Source organism: Dendrobates tinctorius, unplaced genomic scaffold, assembly GCF_039654945.1.
Source record: "Dendrobates tinctorius isolate UK_male_01 unplaced genomic scaffold, ASM3965494v1 ptg000057l, whole genome shotgun sequence".
NCBI lineage: Eukaryota > Metazoa > Chordata > Amphibia > Anura > Dendrobatidae > Dendrobates > Dendrobates tinctorius.
In genome coordinates this window covers 17,593,379-17,611,283 of record NW_027361725.1, presented here as the reverse complement: position 1 = coordinate 17,611,283, position 17,905 = coordinate 17,593,379, and the positions used below count along the sequence as shown (strand labels likewise).

Genomic DNA, 17,905 nt, shown 5'->3' with positions numbered 1-17,905 from the left:
TCCACAAAACGCGGGAGTAGGAAATCCGCGGGGGGGTATATCACTGTCCGCACCAACCAGTCAGGATGCCACCCTTGTTAAAAGATAGTGAAATATAGATAATGATTATATCTTCAGCGCCTGTTTCTTTTTGGGAGGACTTTCTGCCATGTCTCCTCTGCCCTTACAGGCAGCTCTCTTTGTTTCTGAGGTTGTTCCTGCACTTGTATATCCCAGGTAGGAAGCAAATCTCTTCCTCTTTCATATGAAGAGACAGTATGCCACGATCCTTTGTTGTTAATGAGCAATTTCTTGGGGTACCCCCACCTGTACGCCACCTGAGATTCTCTGAGGGCTGCAGTGATGGGATTCATTAGTCTGCGGATGCACAGTGTCTCTGCCGAGAGATCAGCATAAATTTTGATTTGGTGGAAAGGTGAAGGTAGAGATCCTTTCTTTCTGGAATAAGACAGAAGTTCCTCTTTAATATGAAAGCAATTAATGCGTGCAACAATATTCCTCGGAACAGTGTCTGGCAAGTGGCTTGGGCGAGATACTCTGTGCGCTTGATCAATAATTAGTTCATATGGTGAACTGTGGCGCCCCCAGGAGTATGGTCACCACAGTGGCATTACCTTCCTCCTAGGGAGTGTGATGTCATGTTTGGAAGCAATGAAGGGACTCTCTGTCAGTTAATCACAACACACAACACAGTTCCCACTCCAGGCCACCAGAGGGAGCTATGAACCAAAACTGGGGGAAGAGCTACTCTCTGGGGGACGGGAAAGGGAGATTAGGAGTTCATGTGAGGAGGGCAACGTGTGTGGACGTTTAGGAGAAGAGCTGGGAGATTGAGCAGAGAGTTCAGGCTCATTCCCAGCTATAGCGCATGATCTGGAGCCCGGTCTCCAAGGCTGTACGGACACTGATGGAGGAATAGGAAGCTGTAAATGCTCTATTCCCACATAAGACTCGGGTGCACAACAGCGACGTGTGAGCCAGAAGAGGAAGGCTACAGCTGTCTGCCATACGAGGGAGTTCTAAAGAGAATAAGCAGGTGGAGCTTCAGTGTAACACAGTACTGCAAGTACCTAAAAATAAGCGATAGGAAGGACACTACACAACCCATCTGGCTAGAGAGATTCCTAAGTTGCTTCCAGGCTAGCCAGCTCCTGTGCCATCTGTAATCTGGACCCTGGACTGCATTTGCCAAGCAAAGTAAAGGTAAAGAAACTGCACCCTGTTGTGTCCTTGCCTTCTTCCTGCAAACTCTCCAGCACTGCTACATCTCTGTGCCAAACACTGCACCCTATTCCTCAACACCTATCCTCACTGCCCTGGGATTACTGCCCTACCTGTGGAGGGCCACAACATCATAGCTGCACCACACCATCTGTCCCAGGGGATCTGTCCGCAGCGGCGGCTTAACATCTTCATTGCCGAACACCACAGGTGGTGTCACAAATCATTCACTCATAAACTTTATTCCATCACTTAATTCCTTTTACATGGGCGCCCAGGGCCACGGACCGGGTCACCTCTGCTGTGACATTCCCCTCTGAGAGACCGGCCTGGTACCGAGTAAACCACAGCCCTGGGAGGGCGACCCATTTTGGCGTCACGAACAGGATTAACGGAGCCCGGTGTCCCCAGGTCCTGTGTGCCAGAGACTGTGTTGTGTACCATGGACTGTCGACGCCATCACCGCTATTACCCCGCTGCTTGGCGGGCGCGGGAAACAAAAGGGGTGGGCCATCGTGGGCGGAGCCAGCTGAAAAGCGCGGAAAAATTAAAGTGCTGCGCGGGAAGAGGCCAGCACGTGGGAAGTGAGAAGTGGAGGCCTGCAGTCCCAGCGTCCTCCAATCATCCAGCCTGCAGAGCGGCAGCCGGTATGCCAGTGCGACCCAGGGCCTGGCCAAATGTTAACTGGGGGGAAGAGAATGTCTGAAGCAAGAGCAGACGCAGCAACGGGAGCCACTGCGAACCCCACAGTGCCACAAGCTGCCGAGCCCAGCGCAGCTGCGGCTCCCATAGCGCCGCTGCATCCAGCAGCCAGCACTGCCTCCAGAGCACCACAAGAATCAGCGCCCACTGCAGCAGTCCCCATAATGCCGCTGTCCATGCCCTATATACCGGGAGCGGCCTGGTTACCGCAGTACTCAGGGGAGTCACATACCCTGAGTGAACTTAAAGAGAGACTGTGCAGTTTGTTTGAGGTGTATCCTCTGTCTGAAAGCCAGAAAGTGAACATCCTTATTGGGCAGTTAACTGGTGCAGCGCAAAGGGAAGTAAAAGCCTGGCCGGACACTGATAAAGTGACTGTTAAAAAGATCCTGGCTAAGCTAAGAAGCACCTTTGACACTCACACTGCAGCTGAAATAAACTTGAGATTCTTTGGGTGTAAGCAAAGAGTGCAGGACAGTATGCGGGTCTATGCTCTTAACCTGCAGGAGACGCTGCGAGCCATAAAGCAGATTGACCCAACCAGTGTGAAAGATGGAGACAGACTGTTAAAGGAGCAATTTATTGAGGGCCTCCTATCCAGTACCCACAGAGCACAGCTGCGCATCATAGCCCTACAGAACCCTGACCTAGACTTTGCAGACTTCAAAGACAGGGCTATTTGGGTGCTGCATGAACCAAATGTCAGCCGTCCAGCTCCCCCTAGGCACCCAGCGATCACATACCATCAAGAGGCAGCATCTTTCCCTCTCAGCCCGGTGGAGGCTGATGCACAGACTCTGGACAAAGACCCTTCTGCCGAACTGCGTCTTCAGGTCCAGGAGCTGACCAAAAATATGGCTGCACTTGCTAAAACTGTGCAGTCCCTGCAGGTGTCATCAAAGGAGAAGATCCAGCTGGCCTCCAGTCCAGAGGATGTCATAGAATCATAGAATCATAGAATCGTAGAGTTGGAAGGGACCTCCTGGGCCATCTGGTCCAACCCCCTGCTCAAAGCAGGATTCGCTAAATCATCCCAGTCAGATGTCTGTCCAGCCTCTGTTTGAAGACTTCCATTGAAGGAGAACTCACCACTTCTCGTGGCAGCCTGTTCCACTCATTGATCACTCTAACTGTCAAAAAGTTTTTTCTAATATCTAATCTGTGTCTCTTCCCATTCAGTTTCATCCCATTGCTTCTAGTCTTTCCTTGTGCAAATGAGAATAAAGTTGATCCTTCTACAATGTGACAGCCCTTTAGATATTTGTAGACAGCTATTAAGTCTCCTCTCAGTCTTCTCTTTTGCAAACTAAACATTCCCAAATCCTGCAACCTTTCCTCATAAGACAGGGTTTGCAGACCGGTCACCATTCTGGTCGCTCTTTTCTGAACTTGCTCCAGTTTGTTGATGTCTTTTTTAAAATGTGGTGCCCAAAACTGGACACAATATTCCAGATGAGGTCTGACCAAAGAGGAGTAGAGGGAAATAATGACTTCACGTGATCTAGACTGTATGCTTCTGTTAATACATCCTAGAATTGCATTTGCCTTTTTTGCTGCTGCATCACACTGTTGACTCATATTCAGTCTGTGATCTATTAGTATACCCAAGTCTTTTTCACATGTGCTGTCACTTAGCCCTATTCCTCCCATTCTATATATGCTTTTTTCATTTTTATTGCCCAGATGTAGTACTTTGCATTTCTCCCTGTTAAAAACCATTCTGTTAGTTGCTGCCCACTTCTCCAGTTTATTTAAATCTTTTTGAATCCTCTCTCTCTCTTCTCTAGTATTAGCTATCCCTCCTAGCTTTGTGTCATCAGCAAATTTAATCAGTTTACCCTCAATTCCTTCATCTAAATCGTTGATAAAGATGTTGAACAATACAGGGCCCAGGACAGAGCCCTGTGGTACCCCACTTGAGACATTCTTCCAACTGGATGTGCAGCCATTTACGACCACTCTTTGGGTCCGATCACTAAGCCAGTTATGAATCCACCTAACAGTTGCCTTGTTCATTCCATACTTAGTCATTTTTTCAATAAGGATTGTATGAGAGACTTTGTCAAATGCTTTGCTGAAGTCAAGATATACTATATCTACAGCATTTCCTTGATCCACCCAATCAGTGATACCGTCATGGCTACGGAAGAAGAGGATCCCGCCACGCCGAGGGAGAGACAGCGATCGCTATGACCTGGATGGACGTCCCATCTGTCGTCACTGCAACAAGGCAGGCCACATTGTAAGGTTCTGTTATTTAAACGAGCAACCCCTGGGGCAGAGGGCCAACCCCCAGGAGTAGGACCAAAAGGCCCAAGGAACTGGCGAGCCAAGTATGTTGAAGGACGACCGATCCTCTCAGTGGTGATTGACAGCATCCCCATGAATGCTTTGCTGGACACTGGCTCTCAGGTGACAACTATGCCATATATCCTTTACAAGCGGTATTGGGCTGACTCTGAACTTACTCGCAGCCCAAGTGATGAACTGACAGTAGTTGCCAACAATAGTCAGTCTTTGCCGCAAGTAGGATGTAAAGAGATTACCATTAAAGTGAGGCGAGTAGAGTTAAAATCTCAAGGTCTGATAGTTGTAGACATTGATCGACAAGAATAATCCAATGATGACCTTAGGTACTAATGTGATTGAAAATTGTCTTGCCGAGGTTCTTGTTTTCTTGCAACAGGTGGCTGAGACTGCTGGTTCCAGTGAACAATGAGTCCTGCAGAAGGAGATCAAGGCCCTGATGCAAAGACAGCAGGTAGAACTCTCTGGCGGAGAAATTGGCAGGGTCAGAGTGAGTGATCCTTTCCCCATTGCGATACCCCCCCAGATGTGAAATGTTAATTTGGTGTCAGGCAGCCATAGGCCTCAGAGGAAAAGATTACCAAGCATGGGTAGAGCCAGTGTACTCTTATAGGCAGCCCACTGTCCTGACAGCCAGAGGGGTAGTTGATGTCCACAAAGGGAGAGTACCTGTATGCCTCTTGAATTGTGGGGAAGAGGAGGCCACAATACTTCGGTATGCCACAGTTGCTAAGCTGCTTACTGTCAGTAACAACGCAATACGGGCAGCAGAGCCCTTGGTCTCATCTGACCAGGTGGAGGATAATGGCTCTGTAAAGCAGCTGGAAGAGTGGGGTCAGCAGCTGCAGGTGGGAACTGACTCCACCCCTTCATACCAAAAGAGTGGGGTTTACCGAGTGACTCAGGAGTATGAGCGGGTATTCAGTAAACACCCCCTAGACTTTGGGAAGGCAAAAGGGGTTCAACACCATATCCCCACTGGAGATCATCCACCCATTAAAGAAAGGTTCCAGCCTATACCCCCAACACAATATCAATGTGCCAAAAGTATGTTCCGGGAAATGAAGGAGGCTGGGGTGATCAGAGACAGTTGTAGCCCCTGGGCAGTCCCAATAGTCTTTGTGAAAAAGGAAGATGGAACCATGAGAATGTGTGTTGATTACAGAAAAATTAACAGCATTACACATAAGGATGCCTACCCATTACCCACAATTGAGGAGTCATTGGCTGCCCTTAAAACTGCTATCTATTTTTCCACCTTAGATCTCACTAGTGGGTATTGGCAGGTTCCCGTGGCAGAGGCAGACAAGGAGAAAACAGCGTTTACCACACCAATGGGTCTCTGCAAGTTCAACTACATGCTGTTTGGGCTCTGCACCGCCCCTGGGACATTTCAACGGCTGATGGAGTGCTGTCTTGGACACAAGAACTTTGAGACAGTTCTGTTGTACCTTGATGATTTCATTGATTTCTCCAAGATTTAAGAAGACCATCTGAAGCACCTGGCTGAGGTGTTTGAAGCCCTGTCCAACTTTGGCCTGAAAGTGAAGCCATCCAAATGCCACCTCCTGAAGCCCAAGGTACAGTACCTCAGTCATGTAGTGAGTGCAGAAGGTGTGGCACCGGATCCTGACAAAGTCACCGTCATCCGGGACTGGCAGTAGCCCAGCAACCTCCATGAGGTACGTCAATTCCTCGGGTTGGTAGGCTACTACCGAAGGTTCATCAAAGGCTTCACTGAGATAGCCACGCCTATGCAAAATCTTCTGGTGGGCCAGCCCAAGAAAGCCAGAAAGAAGAGTCCTACATTTAAATGGAACGAGGAACTGGAGAGATCCTTCACTCGACTGAAAATGGCTCTCGCAGGAGAAGAAGTTCTGGCCTATCCAGATTATGACCAACCATTTGTTCTGTATACTGATGCCAGCAACATGGGACTGGAAGCAGTACTGTCACAGGTACAGAATGGCAAAGAAAGAGTGATCTCCTACGCCAGCAGAAAGCTTCATCCCACTGAAAGGAACCCTGACAACTACAGTTCCTTCAAACTGGAGTTCCTCGCCATAGCCTGGGCTGTGACTGAACGATTCAAGCATTACCTAGCATCAGCCAAGTTTACCATCTTCACAGACAACAACCTGTTGACTCACTTGGAAACTGCCAAACTAGGTGCACTGGAGCAGTGATGGATGATCCGGCTGTCTAACTATGAATTTGCCATCAAGTACCGAGCGGGGCACAAGAATGCCAATGCTGATGCGCTGTCCAGAATCCCCCATCTGCCTGATGCAGGAGAAGACCCTGAGGCACTCGAAGAAATAGAGTTACCTGCCTTCTACCGGCCAATTGCGGCTCAATGTGCCCAAGGAGTGAGAAACAGACAATCTATTGTGAAAGAGGCCACCCTAAATCCATTGCCTTATCATGACCGGGCAGAAACCCAGGATAGCGACCCCGCAGTCCGCCTGGTAAAGGAGCTACTGTCACAAGCTGACTCACGCCCAGATCCAGATGCTCCTGAAGAAACCCAGCAGTTGTGGAAGGAAAGAGACAGGCTGTTCATCTATGAGGGAAAGCTGTGCCAGAGGAGTATCAATGCCCGCACTCATGAGTTGGTCTGGCAAGTGGTAGTTCCAAAGAGGGATGCTTTAATGGTCTTGGAAGCATACCACAATGGAGCTGGACACTTCGGATAGAAGAAGTTGGAGGCCTTGCTCCGGGAGAGATTCTACTGGGCTGGTATGAGGAAGGCCATTGAAAATTGGTGACGGGAGTGTGGACAATGCAACCTGCGCAGGAAGAACCGTAACAGCCAGCGAGCTCCTTTGCAGCCAATAATAACCAAACAACCACTTGAGTTGGTCGCCCTGGATCATGTGAAGCTGGTTCCAAGCCGTTCAGGCTACATTTATGCTCTTACCATCGTTGACCACTACTCGAGATTCCTGGTAGTTGTGCCTGTCAAGGATCAAACAGCCAGGACAGCAGTCAGAGCATTCCAACAGCACTTTTGCCGACCACACGGATATCTCGAGCGAGTGTTTACAGATCAAGGTCCAGCCTTTGAGGCAGAAGTGCTCCAGGAATTCTGTAACTTGTACGGTTGCAAAAAGATCAGGACAGCACCGTACCATCCACAGACCAATGGCATGTGTGAAAAGATGAATCAGGTGGTGATCGACCTACTGAAGACCTTGCCTTTGGAAGAGAGGAATCTGTGGCCAGAGAAGTTGCCAGATCTGGTCGACCTCTACAATCACATTCCAGTGAATTCCACCAACTGCACTCCAGCCTACCTAATGAGAGCGAGACCTGGCAAGTTGCCTATTGATTTGGATATGGGAGTCCTTACACCTGAAGTGACATCACCAGATGCTGACTGGGATACAGAGCGGCAGCAGCAGTACCGTAGAGTACAAGAGTGCGTAGAAAAGAGTCTAGCTTAAGCGAGACAAAAACAAGAAAAGAACTACAATCAACATGCACCTGCTGTTCCCTTATCACCAGGAGAGCAAGTCCTAAAGAGGAAAATAAGGATGCATAAATTGGATGACCAATGGGAAGCTGAACCCTACACCGTCTTACCATCAAACTTCGACAACACCAAAGTGTGCCTTATCAGTAAGGATGGAGGAGAAACCTCATCAGCAGTATCGAGAGATCATCTGAAACTGTGCCCTGACCAGCTAAAGGAAAGGATGGAAGAACAAAACAACCTTCAACCCATTGAAGAAGAAGAAGAAGAAGAAAAGGTCAACACTGTACTCGGAGAATTTCCTGCAAATTGGACAAGAATGGATCAAGCCATCGTAGTTCCTGTCCTAATCTTTCCCCAGCCTCCTGCAACTGATGTAGCAGAGACTCAAGAGAACTCTGAAAATCAGGAAGTTCAGGCAGCGGATGTTACAAAAGCAGTGGAGCCAGAGAACCTTTGCCCTGCCAGTGGTGAATCTGTCATGCCCACAGTGAATCTAACAGTTCGCAGACAGTTACTACCCAGTTTACCCACACCAGTGCTATGTAGGTTTGTCCGTAGTCCCCATGGTATTCCACCCCTAAGTTTCCGCATATAGATAAGTTTTGTAAATGTTAATCTGTAAATATGCAATGTTTCAAGTTTTGTGCCTACAGAGACTCTGTAAGACTTTTTGGATATTTTCTTTTGCTTCAATGGACAGTTGGACCACAGGACTATGTGTGGTCAAAACTCTACTTGTAAATAGTTTGCCAACTTGCTCAGGAAATGGACCATGGACATTGACGCATGGACTAATTGTCATCAGGACTATTTTTGAGCTTTGTTTTTTGTAATTTTTCATTTTGAAATCTTGTTACAGTTACAATTGTTAATTTATTAATATGTTTTACATCTTTTTCAATATGTCAGGGGGTGCTGCTTTTAAAATGGCATCAAGTTTGGGGTTTTCCAATATATAGGACCCCCAAAGTCACTTCAAACCTCGATAGGTCCCTCAAAAAAATACATTTTGTAAATTTCCTTGAAAAAATGAAAAATGACTGCTACATTTTTAAACCTCCTGAAAGGCTAACAAAATAAATTAGCGTTTTAAAAATGGTGCTGATGTAAAGCAGGCACGTGGGAAATGTTATTTGCTATGGCATGACTCTCTGGATTAAAGGGATAATCATTCAAAGTTTGAAAATTGCAATTTTTTTACATTTTTTTCTGATATTTTTTATAAATAAACACAAAACGTATCAACCTAAATTTACCATTATTATAAATTATAATGTGTCACGAAAAAGCAATCTCAAAATCAAAGGGATTTGTTGAAGCGTTCCAGAGTTATTACCACATAAAGTGACATTGGTCAGAATTTAAAAAATTGGCCCCATCACTAAGGCTACTTTCACACATCCGTCTTTTTGTAATCCGGCACGATGTGGCGAAATTTGTAACAACCGGATCCGGCACCGGATCCGGTTTTGTCCCATAGACTTTCATTCTCGCCGCATAGTGCCGGATGGGAATGCGTCGTGTCCGGTTTTTGCCTGATACGGCAAAAAATTAGCCGTCAGGCGTCTGCAAAAAAACGTTCCCTGCAACGTTTTTTCCCAGCGCCGGACCGGTTTTTTGAATAGCGCATGCCCGGAGACTGTGAGTTTTAACCCTAGAAGTGGTGAATGAAGGGATAAAATCTCTCTCTCTCTCTCTCTCTCTCTCTCTCCTTTTAATTGAAGACATATTTTGATTCTATGGGTATGTCTCTATATTTTCAATTATGGACAGTGAAATAATGTCATTTGGAATTGGGGCCATTGTGTCTTTTCTAAGAGGCTGTATATATACCCATGAGTGCATATTTATACATTACCTCTTATAGATGTCTATATTACTAGTCACAACCTGTCTATTCATCTTTTTCCATGACATTTTTTCTAATGGTTCACTTTTTTGTATTATGAATAAATACACCTTCTAGCCTTAAAAAAAAGCAAAAGACAAACAAAAACAAAGCAATGATCTGCAAAGTTCCCTCTAAAAGGAGCAGAGATCTAACATGTTCACCTCTTCTCCACTCATTGTCTTTGGTACTGTTGGCGACAACAGAGATCAGTGTTAGGGCTCATACTCACTTGCGAGAAATACGGACGAGTGCAATCCGATATAAAATTGGATTGCACTTGGACCAATGTTATTCAATAGGTGACATCTCATTTGCGAGTTTTTTCTCAGCCGAAATTGGACTGAGAAAAAAAAAATCACAGCATGCTGCATATTGCTGAGACTCTCAGATGAGACTCACCAATGCAAGTCAATGGGTGCGAGATAAAAATCGTACAGCACTCGCACCATGCAAGTCCGATTTTTACGCAGCGGTGTCCTTTGAAAATTCATATGCGACTATACAGTAAAATCACACTGACATGTTATAATACAAAAGATAGAATACATGCATACACATAGAATAGGTGTATACCCATATATGTCAGTGACACACACATTATATATATATATATATATATATATATATATATTTCATAGAGAGATACATAGTATGATAGCCGGTAATTCATTTGTCGGCTTTTGTAAAATCATTGCAGAAGCCGACAGGATATGAGACATGGTTTACATACAGTAAACCATTGCATATCAGTTAGATTTATATATGTCCCTAACTAATAATGTTAATAGTGTGTGTAAAATATTGGAGCTGTAGCGCTGACATCACTGAGGCTGCCCAGTGGTCCCGCCTGACCTGAGGTGAACGCGGTAGCGTGGGAAAATGTTCAGCAACTTTCTGACGCTACCGAGTTCATGTCCGGTCAGGTGGGGAGGCTGCGCAGGCAGCTTTTCTTTCATTACACAGAGGTTTACAGCATTAGCATTAGCACCACTCCCGGTTGCAAACTATTTAACCCCTTGAGATGGATTGCGGCGTGGGACTTGACTGTACGGAAGGTAGGTATGGGATATTGTTGCTTTTTTATTTTTTATATTTTTCTGGAGAATGATGGCTTTGCTTGGATTGGGAGTTTAATAACGATGGCAAAAATGTGTGTTTAATTATTTCATTAAAATACTTTATTCTTAATGTCTGTTTTTTTAACCCTTTCATACTATTCGATTAATAATGGGCACCTCTCCCTTATTAACTAGGCTTAATGTTACCTTACAATAGCAAGGTGACATTAACCCCTTATTACCCCATATGCCACCCTCTAAAGGGCAAAGGGAAGAGAGAGGCTAAGTGCCACAATTAACGCATCTTACAGATGCACCTTTTCGGGGTTTGGCGGGGGGCAGATTTTTTTTTAGCCGAGGGGGCCATAAACAATGGTCCCTCTCTCGGCTATTAATATCTGCCCTCAGTCCCTGGCTTTCCCTCTCTGGCGGAGAAAATTGCGCAGAAGCCCACACAATTATTTTCCGTGACTATATTTTTTCATCATTTAACACTTACACATCCAAAATTTTACACAAACACACTAATAAAACTAGTAGTCACTGACATATATAAATCTCCCTGATATGCAATTGTTTGCTGTATGTACACCATGTCTCATATCCTGTCGGGTTCTGTAATTATTTTACAGAAGCCGACATATGAATTAATGGCTATTCTACTATCTATCTCTCTCATATTATATATATATATATATATATATGTGTGTGTGTGTGTATGATATATATATATATATATATATACACCTATACTATGTGTATATATCTTGTCTATCTACTCTATTCGAACCTATTCTATTCTTCACTGTGTGCGGCATCTGCTGGCTTTTTACTATGTCATACACATGTCATACGGATGTCAGGTGGAAAAATCATATGGAAATCGCATTACACTCGCTTGACACTTGCATAGCACTCGTCCGTTTTTTCAGTCCGAAAATCAGACCATTTCTTTTCTCGCAAAAGGGTATGTGCCCTTAGACTGGAGTCACACTTACCGTATAAAATATCGGTCCGATTTTGACGGCCGGGATTCGCACAAATGTTCCCTGAACAGTCATCCGTATGTAATCCGTTTGCAATGTGAGGATGTGATTTCCTTGCATCTAGCAACAGTGTGACATCCGAATGGCATCCGTATGCAATGCGATTTTAACATCAGCTTTTTGAACTTTTACATACAGCAGTTCTCTCTATGTAAAAACTCATGTTAAAATAGCATTGTAAGGCCAGTTGCATGAGCTGAATGCTCCTTCCCTGAGACCCTGCAAAGCGACAATTTCAGCGCCTTTCCTGCATATTAATCAACCCGCCCGGCTGCCCGAATCCTCACTGATCACTGGCAAGATGACAAGGGGTAAGAGAAATCTCAAAAACCAAAGCAAATTGGAGATTTTCTTCAACAGGGATACCAGGCAAGATGGCCCCTCAGTAAGCAGAGTCTCCTGCTCCTCGGGAAAGTCCCCCTCTCCACTGCCCCTGAGCCCAGCAAAGACCACCGCTGCGGTGCAGGATGAGGCAACACCCACCTCACCTTATCTCCGGGGTCCGGGTCCATCACCAGGATCTAGATTTTCCCCACTTGCGGAGGGACACGAGGGAAATGTAGTTCCAGCAGGCCGGCGGATGTATATGCAGCAATGCACACCTCCCCTGCACTCCCAGAATAACAAGAGAGATGTTGCAGAGAAAGGGGATTCTGGAGGGGACAATTGTAAATCTCTTGCAGTATTACAGCAACTTCCTACAACAGATCTCCCTGCTTCAGGAACTTTAATTAAAGATATGCTGATGGCTGTTAGCACCGCAATGCTAAAGGACTTTTCTTTAATGTTAAAACCTGTTACATCTCACATTCAGGAGGTGACGGAGAGAGTGTCCCATGTGGAGGACAAAATGGGAGAACTTGCATCTTCCCATAACAACCTTATTGACTCTCACAATGACATGGCAGAAGACATAGAAGCCATATATAATAAACTTGTGGACTTGGAGGATCGTAACCGCAGGAACAACCTGACATTAAGGGGTGTACCAGAAACCACCACACCCTCTGAGCTGAGGGGTTATGTGCAAGATTTAATCCAAGCGGTGGTCCCCTCCTGTTCTGTGTCGCCCGCCAGGGCTGTGGGGAACTCGGTACCAGGCCGGTCTCTCAGAGGGGAATGTCACAGCAGCGGTGACCCAGTCCGTGGCCCTGGGCGCCCATGTAAAAGGGATTAAGTGATGGAATAAAGTTTATGAGTGAATGATTCGTGACGGCACCTGTGGTGTTCGGCAATGAAGATGTTAAGCCGACGCTGCAGACAGATCCCCTGGGACAGATGGTGTGGTGCAGCTATGATGTTGTGGCCCTCCACAGGTAGGGCAGTAATCCCAGGGCAGTGAGGATAGGTGTTGAGGAAGAGGGTGCAGTGCCTGGCACAGGAATGAAGCAGTGCTGACGGGGTTGCAGGAAGAAGGCAAGGACACAACAGGGTGCAGTTTCTTTACCTTTACTTTGCTTGGCAAATGCAGTCCAGGATCCAGATTACAGATGGCACAGGAGCTGGCTAGCCTGGAAGCAACTTAGGAATCTCTCTATGCAGGTAGTCTCCTTCCTAGCGCTTATTTTTAGGTACTTGCAGTACTGTGTTACACTGAAGTTCCACTTGCTTATTCTTTTTAGAACTCCCTCGTATGGCAGACAGCTGTAGCCTTCCTCTTCTGGCTCACACGTCGCTGTTGTGCCTCTGAGTCGTATGTGGGAATAGAGCATTTACAGCTTCCTATTCCTCGGGTTTCTGTTGCAGGACCATCAGTGTCCATACAGCCTTGGAGACCAGGCTCCAGATCATGCGCTATAGCTGGGAATGAGCCTGAACTCTCTCCTCAATCTCCCAGCTCTTCTCCTCCACGTGCACACACATTGCCCTCCTCACACAAACTCCTAATCTCCCCTTCCCGGCCCCCAGAGAGTAGCTCTTCCTCCAGTTTTGGTTCAGAGCTCCCTCTGCTGGCCTGGAGTGGGAACTGTGTTGTGTGTTGTGATTAATTGACAGAGAGACCCTTCATTGCTTCAAAGCATGACACCACACTCCCTAGGAGGAAGGTAATGCCACTGTGGCAACCATACTCCTGTGGGCGCCACATTCTCCCCTAGTGCAAATCAGTACTAGGTGCCGAAATCTCCATCTGCGCATGCGTGGCGGCCATTTTCCCAGAAGGAATCCACCACACAGGAACAGGCAAGCATGGATGGAACCACAGAGCCCCCCACGCATCACAGGACAGAGAGCGGCGGCGGCAAGCACCGGACTCCCGCGGCGGCAGCACAGATAAGGTATATCCACTTTGTAACACGCACCCCCATTTTCCCCCCAAATTTGGGGGAAAAAAAGTGCTTCTTACAAAGCGAAAAATACGGCAATTGGATGACAGCGTATCAGAGTTCTACTATGGCTGGAGTAGGAAAAATGGAGGTAGAGGGTGGGAAGACAGATTAGGATTAGGAATTTATCAGCTATTTGCTAGTGCTGAATTTTTGTAATGAAGGTGCAAAATTTTAATAGAATAACGAACGTGTGTGCAATTTCCAGCTGGATAATTCTACTAGATACTAGATCAGACGGATTTTGTCTAGCCATTCTGAAAGTGTTGCAGGAGTGGATTGCTTTCAGTGTATTGGGATTAAATGCTTTGCAGCGCCTACCATTAGAGGTAGGAGGCTATGTTTTTTGTTTTAAAGTTTGTAGCTGGGCAGGACAAAAGTACCTCAGCTGGATGTAAGTCTCTTGTTATTAGTTCAAGGTTTCTTAACCCCCGGAGCTTTTTTGGTTTTGCGTTTTCATTTTTCGCCTCCCTTTTTCCCAGAGCCATAACATTATTATTTTTCCATCAATATGGTCACGTCAGGGCTTGATTTTTGCGGGACGAGTTGTACTTTTGAACAACACCATTAGATTTACCATGTTTTGTACTAGAAAACGAGGAAAAAATTCCAAGTGAGGTGAAATTGCAAAAAAGTGCAATCCTACACTTGATTTTTGTTTGGCTTTTTTACTAGGCTCACTAAATGCTAAAACTGACCTGCCATTAGGGTTCTCCAGGTTATTATGAGTTCATAGATGCCAAACATGTCTAGGTTCATTTTTATCTAAGTGGTAAAAAAATTTCCCAACTTTGTTAAAAAAAATAAAAGATTGCGCCATTTTCAGATACCCCTCGCATACATTTTTCGTGACCTTGGGTTGGGTGAGAGCTTATTTTTTGTGTGCCAAGCCTTCATTTTTAATTATACCATTTTGGTGCAGATACAATCTTTTCATTGCCCATTATTGCTTTTTAATGCATTGTCACGGAGTCCAAAAAACATATTTCTGGCGTTTTGACTTTTTTCTCGCTACGTCGTTTAACGATCAGGCTAATCCTTTCTTTTATTGATAGATCAGGCGATACTGAAAGCAGCACTACCAAATATATGAATGTTTGTTTTTCTTTGTTTTATTTTGAATGGGGCGAAAGGGGGGTGATTTCAACTTTTATTTTTTTAAAATTTTTTTTTACTTTTGGTCTACTTCAATAGTCTCCGTGGGAGACTGGAAGCTGCCATAACCTTATCGGCTCTGCTACATAGAGACGATTATCAGATCGCATCTATATAGCAGAATTATTCATTTTCTATGAGCGCCGACCACCGGGTGGCGCTCACAGCAAGCCGGCACTAACAACCATAAAGGTCTCCATGAGACCTATGGCTTTCATGCCAACGAACTGGTGACCCCATGATCAGGCGACACGGGTCACCGGTGGGCGGATTTCTGGCATGATTGCTGGAAGCACTTGTTAAATGCCGCTGTCAGCATTTGACAGCGGTGTTTAAAGGGTTAATAGCCGTGGGTGGATTTCACCTGAGGCTATTGCGGGCACATGTTAGCTGTTCAAAAGAAAGAGCCCACATCAAAGGGAGAGAGTCCGACATTGGCGTAAAAGTACGTCCAATATCGGAAAGGGGTTAAAGTCCAGCTAATATCTGCCCAAATTTGTTGAAAGCCTGTTGTGCGATTAAATTCCCGATATTGGTGCCACATCTCCAACACAAATTGGAGTCAGAAAGACCTATGTCTTGTAGGAATTCTTTTTACACACGATGTATCTGTGATAGGAATGGGTGTTGGACTACCGCTGATGTCACTTAGGCTGCGCTGACTCCCCGCCCGACTCGCGGTTAAATGGCAGCGTGGGAAATTGTTCAGAAAGTTTCCCACATTAATCTGTTAATCTCTGGTCAAGCGGGGAGGCTGTGCAGGCAGCTTTCCCTTCATTCCTCCGTGGTTTACAGCTGGGCAGGTCGCACTAGCGCCGCTCCCGGTTGTAAACTATTTAACCCCTTCAGATGAATTGCAGCGTGGGACATGACTGTACGGCGGACAGGTACAGTTGTGGCCAAAAGTGTTGACACCCCTGCAATTCTGTCAGATAATACTCAGTTTCTTCCTGAAAATGATTGCAAGCACAAATTCTTTGGTATTATCTTCATTTAATTTGTCTTAAATGAAAAAACACAAAAGAGAATGAAGCAAAAAGCAAAACATTGATCATTTCACACAAAACTCCAAAAATGGGCCAGACAAAAGTATTGACACCCTCAGCCTAATACTTGGTTGCACAACCTTTAGCCAAAATAACTGCGACCAACCACTTCCGGTAACCATCAATGAGTTTCTTACAATGCTCTGCTGGAATTTTAGACCATTCTTCTTTGGCAAACTGCTCCAGGTCCCTGATATTTGAAGGGTGCCTTCTCCAAACTGCCATTTTTAGATCTCTCCAGAGGTGTTCTAGGGGATTCAGGTCTGGACTCATTGCTGGCCACCTTAGAAGTCTCCAGTGCTTTCTCTCAAACCATTTTCTAGTGCTTTTTGAAGTGTGTTTTGGGTCATTGTCCTGCTGGAAGACCCATGACCTCTGAGGGAGACCCAGCTTTCTCACACTGGGCTCTACATTTATGCTGCAAAATTTGCTGGTAGTCTTCAGACTTCATAATGCCATGCACACGGTCAAGCAGTCCAGTGCCAGAGGCAGCAAAGCAGCCCCAAAACATCAGGGAGCCTCCGCCATGTTTGACTGTAGGGACCGTGTTCTTTTCTTTGAATGCCTCTTTTTTTCTCCTGTATACTCTATGTTGATGCCTTTGCCCAAAAAGCTCTACTTTTGTCTCATCTGACCAGAGAACATTCTTCCAAAACGTTTTAGGCTTTTTCAGGTAAGTTTTGGCAAACTCCAGCCTGGCTTTTTTATGTCTCGGGGTACGAAGTGGGGTCTTCCTGGGTCTCCTACCATACAGTCCCTTTTCATTCAGACGCTGACGGATAGTACGGGTTGACACTGTTGTACCCTCGGACTGCAGGGCAGCTTGAACTTGTTTGGATGTTAGTTGAGGTTCTTTATCCAACATCCGCACAATCTTGCGTTGAAATCTCTTGTCAATCTTTCTTTTCCGTCCACATCTAGGGAGGTTAGCCACAGTGCTATGGGCTTTAAACTTCTTGATGACACTGCGCATGGTAGACACAGGAACATTCAGGTCTTTGGAAATGGACTTGTAGCCTTGAGATTGCTCATGCTTCCTCACAATTTGGTTTCTCAAGTCCTCAGACAGTTCTTTGGTCTTCTTTCTTTTCTCCATGCTCAATGTGGTACACACAAGGACACAGGACAGAGGTTGAGTCAACTTTAATCCATGTCAACTGGCTGCAAGTGTGATTTAGTTATTGCCAACACCTGTTAGGTACCACAGGTAAGTTACAGGTGCTGCTAATTACACAAAATAGAGAAGCATCACATGATTTTTCGAACAGTGCCAATACTTTTGTCCACCCTCTTTTTTATGTTTGGTGTGGAATTATATCCAATTTGGCTTTATGACAATTCTTTTTGTGTTTTTTCATTTAAGACAAATTAAATGAACATAATAATACCAAAGAATTTGTGTTTGCAATCATTTTCAGGAAGAAACTGAGTATTATCTGACCGAATTGCAGGGGTGTCAATACTTTTGGCCACAACTGTATGAGATATTGTTGCTTTTTTATTTTGGATTTTCTTACAGGAGAATGAGGACTTCAATTGGTTTGGGAGTGTAATAAAGATGGAAAAAATTTGTGTTTCTTTATTTCTTTGAAAGTATTTATTCTTAATGTCTGTGCGTGTGTGTGTTTTTTAACCCTTGCAGACTAGTGGATTAATAATGGATAGGTGTCTTATTGA

General features: G+C 45.3%; 1 long non-coding RNA gene across 1 annotated transcript in view; it reads right to left on the bottom strand.

The window, feature by feature from the left end:
• The window catches only part of LOC141091970 (uncharacterized), a 196,875-nt gene extending 184,539 nt beyond the window's left edge, over positions 1-12,336 (bottom strand). Inside the window, exon 1 of the long non-coding RNA XR_012232630.1 lies at positions 12,192-12,336. This is a non-coding gene — a long non-coding RNA (uncharacterized lncRNA). The remainder of the gene's footprint in view (positions 1-12,191) is intronic.
• Between the last annotated feature and the right edge of the window lie 5,569 nt (positions 12,337-17,905).